The 9,016-nt window shown below is 34.1% G+C and overlaps 1 long non-coding RNA gene across 1 annotated transcript; it reads left to right on the top strand.

The window, feature by feature from the left end:
• The first annotated feature begins 1,142 nt into the window (after positions 1-1,142).
• Positions 1,143-5,541, top strand: LOC134267232 (uncharacterized). The gene is made up of 3 exons (XR_009992119.1): positions 1,143-1,411; positions 3,279-3,451; positions 5,469-5,541. It is a non-coding gene; the product is annotated as an uncharacterized LOC134267232 (long non-coding RNA).
• The last annotated feature ends 3,475 nt before the right edge of the window (positions 5,542-9,016 follow it).

Below are 9,016 nucleotides of genomic sequence, written 5' to 3'. Positions count from 1 at the left end.
TTTGAAAAATTCAACGGGATTGATTAAAGGCAAATAGAACATATATTTTTATTCACAATCCTCAATAAAAAGCATCCATCAGAAGTACTTCCGGTAAAAACCGGAAGTAGTCGAAAATTCAAAGTTTTTCCTTTGAATCAAAATAAATCAAATAAAACGATTGAATTTGAGTTTTTCAATTTTTTTCTGACTTGCTGACTGTGATGTCAGCCGGAAATAATGCCGGAATTGTCAAAAGTCGTCACTTCCGGTCAATGCAAAACGCGTAATTACTTTTGCACCGAGAATAGTTTGGCAAGAAATATACAACAAAAGTTGTGCGTAATTATGAGAGCTTTCATATTAGATTAAGGAAAAGGGGCTGGCCCCTATAATTAGGCCAGGGGTAAATAGATCATAAACGTTTTTTTTTTTTTTTTGTTTTCTGAGAGCTAAAAATATTAATTTTTTAATGGTAACAGTTATACTATGAAAAATTTTATCTGAAATCATTTCGAATTGATGAAAAACCCTGTCATTTGGTATAAAGATAAACAAACTCCAAACTATATTTGTTTTTTATAAAACAAATATGTGGGAAACCTTACATGGACAAGTTGTCTAGCTACTGTAGCCAGCCAAGCCTTTACTGTGCCACTAACGCACAGTTTTAGCAGGGACCTATATACTAACATAGGTCCCTGGTTTTAGTTGATGCATCAGTAAGATATAGTGTTGATTCGGTGTTTCTCTGTTTTCTTTTTATGCAAGTAATTTAAAATGTGATGTATGTACACAACAAAAGGTGAAATCAAAATGGGTTTTTTCTGCATTTGTATAGGTGTAAACAACGCGCGGCATTGTGGGAAACGAGAAGGTACTAAAGACTTGATATGCTAAAATCCTGATTTGACCTGATTAAAAATTGTCAGTAATATTCCAAACAAATGAATTCTTGTATAACATAATGCATCATAGTCAAAGGTCTTTAAAATAAGACATTTTAAGTACTCAATATTATCATTTAATTTAAAATAAAAACATCGGGTAATTTCAGGTCTTTAGTACATCCGGGTTTCAGTGTGTCCCATCGAAATCGGCGAATCGGACACATGACATGTTGATCATGTTTACAAAGTGAAGTTGAGGATTTTCTCACCATACAAGCCGTATGCTAACATGCACGGACATTTTATCTGCAGCTCAAAGTACTTTATCAATCCTCTGGAGCATTATTCTAAGCAAAATTATCCGATTTATATATTCTTGTGTGAATTGTTTACGAGGAAATTCCGACTGTCACAGTAATAAACAAGGATGAACACTTTGACTCTGTTTCGGATTCCCCAGTGATAATTGTATCGAATGATTAAAGAGCTGACGGTTACATTTTAATTTATGATTGGCGTGGACCATGGGAATGAATTCGAAGGTAAGATTTTTGTTTACCTAAAATTTACATTATATTACTATGGCAGCTTAGAGCATTTATCAGCTGTCGATATTTTTAGAAATACACAGACACAGCGATATATATTAACTGTTTTACAGTTCAGACGCTCTCAGTTAGCCTTTTAAAATCCCCACAGCTTTAAATTTTATTTAAATATGTGTGAGCATGTAATTTCAACAAGACTTGCTTTCAACATGTTCAAAACAAAATGTTTTTCAACTAATAATATGTTGACGGGTGTGATGTTAGGGTACGATAAGCATGGTAAGGGCTACTCCAGCATGCTAGAGGTTCACGGCGAGATACTTTTGACTTGGCGCCGCGTAACCTCTAGCATCCATTGTAAAAATTCTCGCTGCTGAAACCCCAAGTGGAAATAAGTTATTTTATTAAGAAATAAGGCTTTGTATATTAACGAATGGTACGAAATAATAAAATACTCAATATTTACGATAAAACTTACGATAAAACACTGTTAACCTCTCGTATTAGCAATAAATCCATTATTTTTTAAATCGAAGCAGAAATTGAAACAAGTCGTCTGTTTAAAATTCAGAAATGGAATTAAGAAAATCTGACGAAACGAAACTAGTGTAATGCAACGAAAATTTCGTTTTCGTTTTCTGACAAGCAATCCGCAAAATTATTGTGAAGTCAAATCGAAAGTACTTCTGGTGACATATTGGAATAATGACAATTTTCATTAATTTACAATAATGCACACTGAATAAAATGGATTTTATTATTTCTTGTGGCTTTCATACCCCATGCAAACACGTAGGTACCTGAAAATTACTTGTTAACAGTTTATTTTACGCATAATACGTTCCGCCCAAAATCTCAGGCGGAACGAGCTCGTTAGAAAATGGCCTTCGGATGTAAGAGTCCGAGGTATATAAGGAGCGAAGGGACGTTAACCGAGGCTCTTACTTGTAGGAGTAGGTAAGGGCAGATACTTATTCACTTTTAATTTAGATCAGGCTTGTCAAACCGCACTAGACATTTGGTGCATCGATGCATGTTCACATGGACTGAGTTCAATTCAAATTATTTTAATTCGAATTAATTTACTGCGCATTAAATTACTTTGCATTAGCTCCTTGTGAACACTAACATGACTAAGGTAAGCTAATTCCAATTAAATTTTGAGGCATGTGAAATGGCAAAATTAAGTCAAATGCTACATGTTGGTGGTCAGCTTTAAGTACTTGTGCTATTTTTGAGTGAAAAACTAAGGAAAATATAGTGTTAATCACTAAAATGTGAAAACAGACACTGTGACATTATGTCAAATACATCTGTTTATGCCTAAGGTGACATGATTTGTAAATGATGTCATAAAAGCCTAACTGAAGCCTGCATGACTGTCAAAGTAAAATTTTTATTCGATTTGGGTACTTTGCATTATAATTAGCTGTCATGTGAACACAGTTTGATTCGCATTAGTTTGATTTGCATTTAATTTAGTTTACTTCGCAATAATTTACTGCGAATTAAACTCTCCGTCTGAACAGGGCACTAGACTCTAAAGTCACATGACGTCGTAGTGTAAGTTTGGCCTACAATACCACTTTAAAGCTTGAATGTAGCTCAAAGAAGCAAAGCACTGTGGGTCCAAAGTTACTGCAGAAAAAAATTTAGTATAATTTATTGACAAAAAAATTGCACACAATATAATATTGCTCAGTTAATTAAATCAATATTTTATTATGTTATACGTATGTTTCTTAGTTAAATTGCAAAAGAAATTTGTAAAAAAAAAAATGTAATAGTAGAGTTTGCTTTTTTTTGTGATAAGGCTGCAGAAATGGTTTGTTTGTTTATTAGTCTATTGAAAATTTTTCAGTCATTTTATGATGCCACCACTTGGGATAGTAAGCTGCAAATATAGACTTGTACTCAGCACTTATTGCCTTTGAGAAGTAAGGGATCCTTTTCGTGCCAACACCCACACCTACTGTGACACAGAATCTTGGTTTATACAGTCTCTTTGGAGTAACCTGTCTCTAGCATTTAGCAGTAAGTATCAGCTTCTTATTGATACTTTGATTGATAATGTTATCATGAGAATCTCACTCATTCACTCATTTAATATATACTGGTGAATAGCTTCAATATGGACCTTTACTTGGAACTCAGGGTCATTATCCTAACATCTACTGTGAGGTTTTTAGGGTCTAATTCACTACAAATGTTGGGTGCATGGTTAGGGAACATAACTGCGTACATGTTTTTGTCTTAGGTTTGATGCAGTGAATTAAAATCAAGCCCAGCTTCATGATTATACATAGCGATTGCCCTACCACTAGGCTACCATAACAGACAATGATGTATTTGGGTTATATAGTAAAAAACGCTTAGGCAAACACTTATAATGAAAAGAAGCTTATCGAAAATTGAATTTTATTCCCAGTCTTTTTAAAATATATATGGAAAACTAAATGGTGTCCTGATAAGGCAATTTGTTAGTTAAAGTGTGTGTTAGGAACAATGTGCTAACACAGTGTTCTCAACACTGTTAGGCTAAGGCAACTTAGAACAACATGCAGTTGTGCTGATGCTCAACATGCTGCTATGCTAAGGCCATTCCAAGTTTTTTCTATGTTTAGCGTCCGTGTGCGCCTTGGTTTTTGACACCCCATGTTAGAAAAAACACACAACATCAAGAGTCCTGAAATTGATTAATTTAGGCAAAATTGTTGAATTTGTCAATTTCTCCAAATAATTCTGTACAGTAAGTTATATTTGGTGTATTGTAAGCATTTATTCCCTTGTTTTTGCTTAAGAATAGACATTTCTTCTATTAAAGTAGTTTAGTTAGATCAAATCATTGAAAATCATTTTAATCCTGTGTTTTATGTTTTGGCTTCTGTGTTGTTGTTTTTTTTTGCGAATAGATTGGTAGGTTTTTGAAAGATGGGTGGACGCTAAACAGAGAAAAGACTTGGAATGGCCTAATACAACTTTACACAATCTATTTAATATATGTAAGCTTGACGGCGTAGTGTAAACAGCCTGCTGAAACTTTGTTACAAACGCACTAAGTACATTGTCACCGTGTTGTCATAAGCACACTAGCCCATTCTCATAAGCGTGATAGCACATTTTTACTTCACGCTAGCATGTAAGTGTCTTAAACAATTAGCATGCTGTCATAAACTTAGAAGCATGGTGTTTTAAATGAGCTAGATCAGCAGCATTGTTACTTTGCGCTAGCTCATTATTTCTTATGCGATGCTGTTTTGTCACTTCATTAGTGCATTGTTCCTAATGTGCTGTAACACCTTTATGAATGGCCTTATCCTGACACATAAAAAATCATAACCAGATACCATCTTTCTGACTGATTAGTCAGTTAACAACTGTTAACCATTACCATTCCTAATAAATTTTGACATGAACAAGTTATGTACATACCCTTTATTTGAAATCATGAAAAACTAATATGTTATTTATTACATCCTCAAATGACTGCCTGTAAACCTAAATTTATAAATGATTATAGAGTAGTTTTACAAATAATACACATGCAGAAATGTGACAGTATACATTTATTGACTGAGTTCGAGGGCAACATGCGTTTTGTCGGACCAAAGAATCAAACTGTCTGCCCGAGGCCGTTAGGCCGAAGGCAGACAGTTTGGTTCGAGGGTCCGACAAAATGCATTTTGCCCGAGAACTCTGTCAATAAATATTTTGTTATACCTTTCATTTTATTATATATTTTTTGACATACATGTATTTTGTACTATATTCCGTAATGTAACATTAGATCTGTCATTGTTTAAAACCAAAGAATGAAAATGAGATTAAGCTCCGCCCATTCTGTGACGTAAGCAGTCCAACATCTCTCCGAGCAGTCCAACATCGATTTTTTTATGCCCGCTCAGCAAAACATTAAAAATGTTAGACTTTTTTCCGTATAGATTTGTATTGGAACAAATTTTTAAAGGTATAACAATATCTTATAACTAAGTTTGATGGTTTATCTTATCTGATAAGTTGTACTTCTAAAAAAATCAATTTCTTTTGATAGGTGTGACTGTCATCTGAGTACTGAAATTTGATGCCAAGCATGATCATGATTTGCCAGAAGAGCATCTGTTGGGGGATGACAAGGAATAAACAGCATAATGAAATTGAAACAATCAACTGAATCAAGTCTCAGTTTAAGAAGATGATTTTAAATATATCATATTTAAATTTTGATTTGAGAAACAGACATAAATCCAAAAATATGATTATATCAATTGCTTTCAGTTTTTCAAGATAAATAGATTTTGTTGCAAAATCTAATATTTTTAATTTGGAATAAATGTTCTTTTAAATATTTGTCAGATCTTGCATGTTTACATCTGTATTGAGGTCTTCCGCTTCCAAGGGAAGACATACCAATTCTAATGGTAAAGATGATAGAGGTCTGTCTTCAGTGGCAATATATAAGATCTAATATGTGTATTTTTACAGTATAATTGAAGGAACATTGCTATCTTGGCATATTAACAAATGTGCATGATTCAGAACAAAGGACATGTTATTTCAAACACAAGATCAAAGAGATGTCCAGTCACATTTCAAAGTCAACAAAGCACAAAATCTGTTTACAGTTTAGCTCATATGAGCTAAAGCTGTAGTAAAATTTTGAAAATTCAGCCATTATCATCTTTATCTTAAATTCTTCAGAATTTCATTTCCTTCTCAGAACAACTGGACAAAGTGAAGTTAAACTTGGCACAGAGCATTCTTTAGTGTAGATTTCTGTGATTTAGTGATTTCCATAGGGTCACATTGACCAGCATTTTTCTCAAACATGTTTTTAGACAGAAACATAATATTTTCAGTGATGATAGAGCTACATGTGCTGATGTGACACACACCTCTCTCTTTTCCGGAAGTGCTGCACGTCGGCGCTCGCTATGGCTTGTAAAAAATCCCATCGGGGATTTAGAAAATGTTCACACCTTTTCTGCGATATCTTTTTTCATGTTAATATTTTGTAAAGACATTAAGAACAAAAGTTGTGAAGAATATCACGATCTTTCAAAGGATGTCAACTATCAAGGGCTTGCCCCTATAATTAAGGACTTAGAGGGACCAAAATTTTTTCCTTAATATCTGAAAAAAAAATTTGAATTTGTAATACGTCAAAGAAGCAAAGTTGTTCAAAATGTCAAGCTTAATCTATTGAATTAGTCAAAATGCGTCTGGTGACGTCGCTTCCGGTCAAACCGAAAGTCATCAGAAAGTGCATATTTTTGTCATTCTTGACAAGGTTTTGGGTAACATATATCACTGAAGGCATTAAACTTAATTTTTTGTCAATTCACATCACTTTTGGTCAAACCAGAAGTAGCCAAAAAAGCTTATTTTGAAGGTTTTGACTCAAAATTGAAATTATAAAGTCACTGGAGACAACTTAGCTCATTGCTTTCTTTTTGTTGACGTCACTTCCGGTCCGGAAGTGTTCTCAGAAACTGTTCACCCAACTGAGCTAAAACCTTTTTAGGGTTAATAGGTGTGTTGTGTAGATGTGCGGAACGAAGGTCATTTTGCGCGCATACGCCTGCACGTGCGGGCGCGTGAAATGAGTGAAATGACAGATATACTTTAAATAGCTATATCTTTTACATTTTTTAATGAAATGTTTTAAAACTCATTATATAGGGATATATTGATAGTGTAGATAATATTACAATGTCAAATTAGCACGAACTCACGCGCATGCACGTGCACTTCGCTCTGATTGGCTGAAACAAAAATCTCAATATCTTTTATGTTTTTCGACGAAATGCTTTGAAATTTTAAACATAGTCATGCCTTAGGATATGCTACAATTTGATATATACAAATTTTCATGAAAACACGTGCATGCACGTGCGCTTAAATCTGATTGGCTTAAACTTTAAATGGCTATATCTTCTTTGTTTTTCGACGAAATGCTTTTAAATTTAAAACATAGTCATGCATTAGGATATCCTGCAATATGATATACAAAAAATTTCAAGAAATCACGCGCATGCACGTGTGCTGCAATCTGATTGGCTGAAACTTAAATGGCTATATCTCCTTTGTTTTTTGACGAAATGCTTTGAAATTTAAAACATAGTCATGAATTAGCATATCCTACAATATGATTTAGGAAAAATTTCATGTAATCCCGCGGATGCACGTGTGCTGCAATCTGATTGGCTGAAACTTGAAATGGCAATAACTCCCTTGGTTTTTAACCAAACAGTATAAGATTTAGAACATAGATAGATATAAGGGCCTCCTACAAGAAGGCATGGTCATCATGCACTTGCACGCACGTGCGTGCATCTGGAACGAGTGAAATTAAAAATACATTTGAATGAGTGATTTTTAATACTTTTGGACTAAATGCTTTAATATATAGTATATTTAGATATATAGAAAGTGTAGACAAGATGATATGATCATTATGCACGTGCATTCACATGCACACGTGTGCAATGTTAAAATTTGAATATAATTGGTATCCTTCTGGGAAAACGTTGTTAAAGTCAAAAATGCACAGATGTCTTATTTAATAAAGCTTACAGAAAATATTGCACCAAAAGGGAGTTGGGGAGCGTTTGGGGAACATCTGTAACGGTTCCCGTTACAATTAGCACTAGTTATTATTCTTATTATTATTTTTCTTCTTCCTGAGAAAATTTTGTCCACGAGTGATCTTGTTAAATACACATCCGACTTATGTGAAACCTTTTTAGGGTCAGTAGGCATGTTATGTAGAGTTGCCAAACAAAGGTCATTTTGCGCGCACGTGCTTGCAAGAGCGCGCACGTGCAACAGGTGAAATTACCACTATAATGGATATTGCCGTAACTTTTCTATTTTTTGATGAAATTTTTTGAAACTCATAATGTAAGGATACATTAGTAGTATAGACAAGATAGTATGGTCAAAATAGCAAGATCTCACGCGCATGCACGTGCGCTTCCCTCTGATTGGCTGAAACTAAAGTCTCAATAACTTTCTTGTGTCTTGTCATAATCCTTTGAAATTTTGAACATAGTCCTACATTTTGAAGATCTACCGCATGATATATAAGAATTTTCATGAAAGCATGCGCATGTGCGCGTGCTGCAAGCTGATTGGCTGAAACTTTAAATGGCAATATCTCTTTTGTTTTTTGACGAAATTCTTTGAAATTTAAAATATAGTCATGCATTAGGATATCCTACAAAATGATATAGAAAAAAAATCATGAAATCACGCGCATGCACGTGTGCTGCAATCTGATTGGCTGAAACTTTAAATGGCTATTTCTCCTTTGTTTTTTGAGGAAATTCTTTGAAATCTAAAATATAGTCATGCATTAGGATATCCTACAAAATGATGTAAAAAAAAAAATCATGAAATCACGCGCATGCACGTGTGCTGCAATCTGATTGGCTGAAACTTTAAATGGCTATAACTCCCTTGTTTTTCAACCAAACAGGATGGGATTTAGAACATAGATAGATGTAAGGGACTCCTACAAGAAGGTATGATCATTATGCACATGCATGCACGTGCGTGCATTTGAAACTAGTATATTTAAAAATACTATTGAATGAGTGA

Source organism: Saccostrea cucullata, unplaced genomic scaffold, assembly GCF_032062105.1.
Source record: "Saccostrea cucullata isolate Sc308-1 unplaced genomic scaffold, CSIRO_AGI_Scuc_v1 ctg851, whole genome shotgun sequence".
Lineage (NCBI taxonomy): Eukaryota > Metazoa > Mollusca > Bivalvia > Ostreida > Ostreidae > Saccostrea > Saccostrea cuccullata.
Note: the sequence above shows the minus strand (reverse complement) of the source record. Positions and strands in the feature narration are given on the sequence as shown.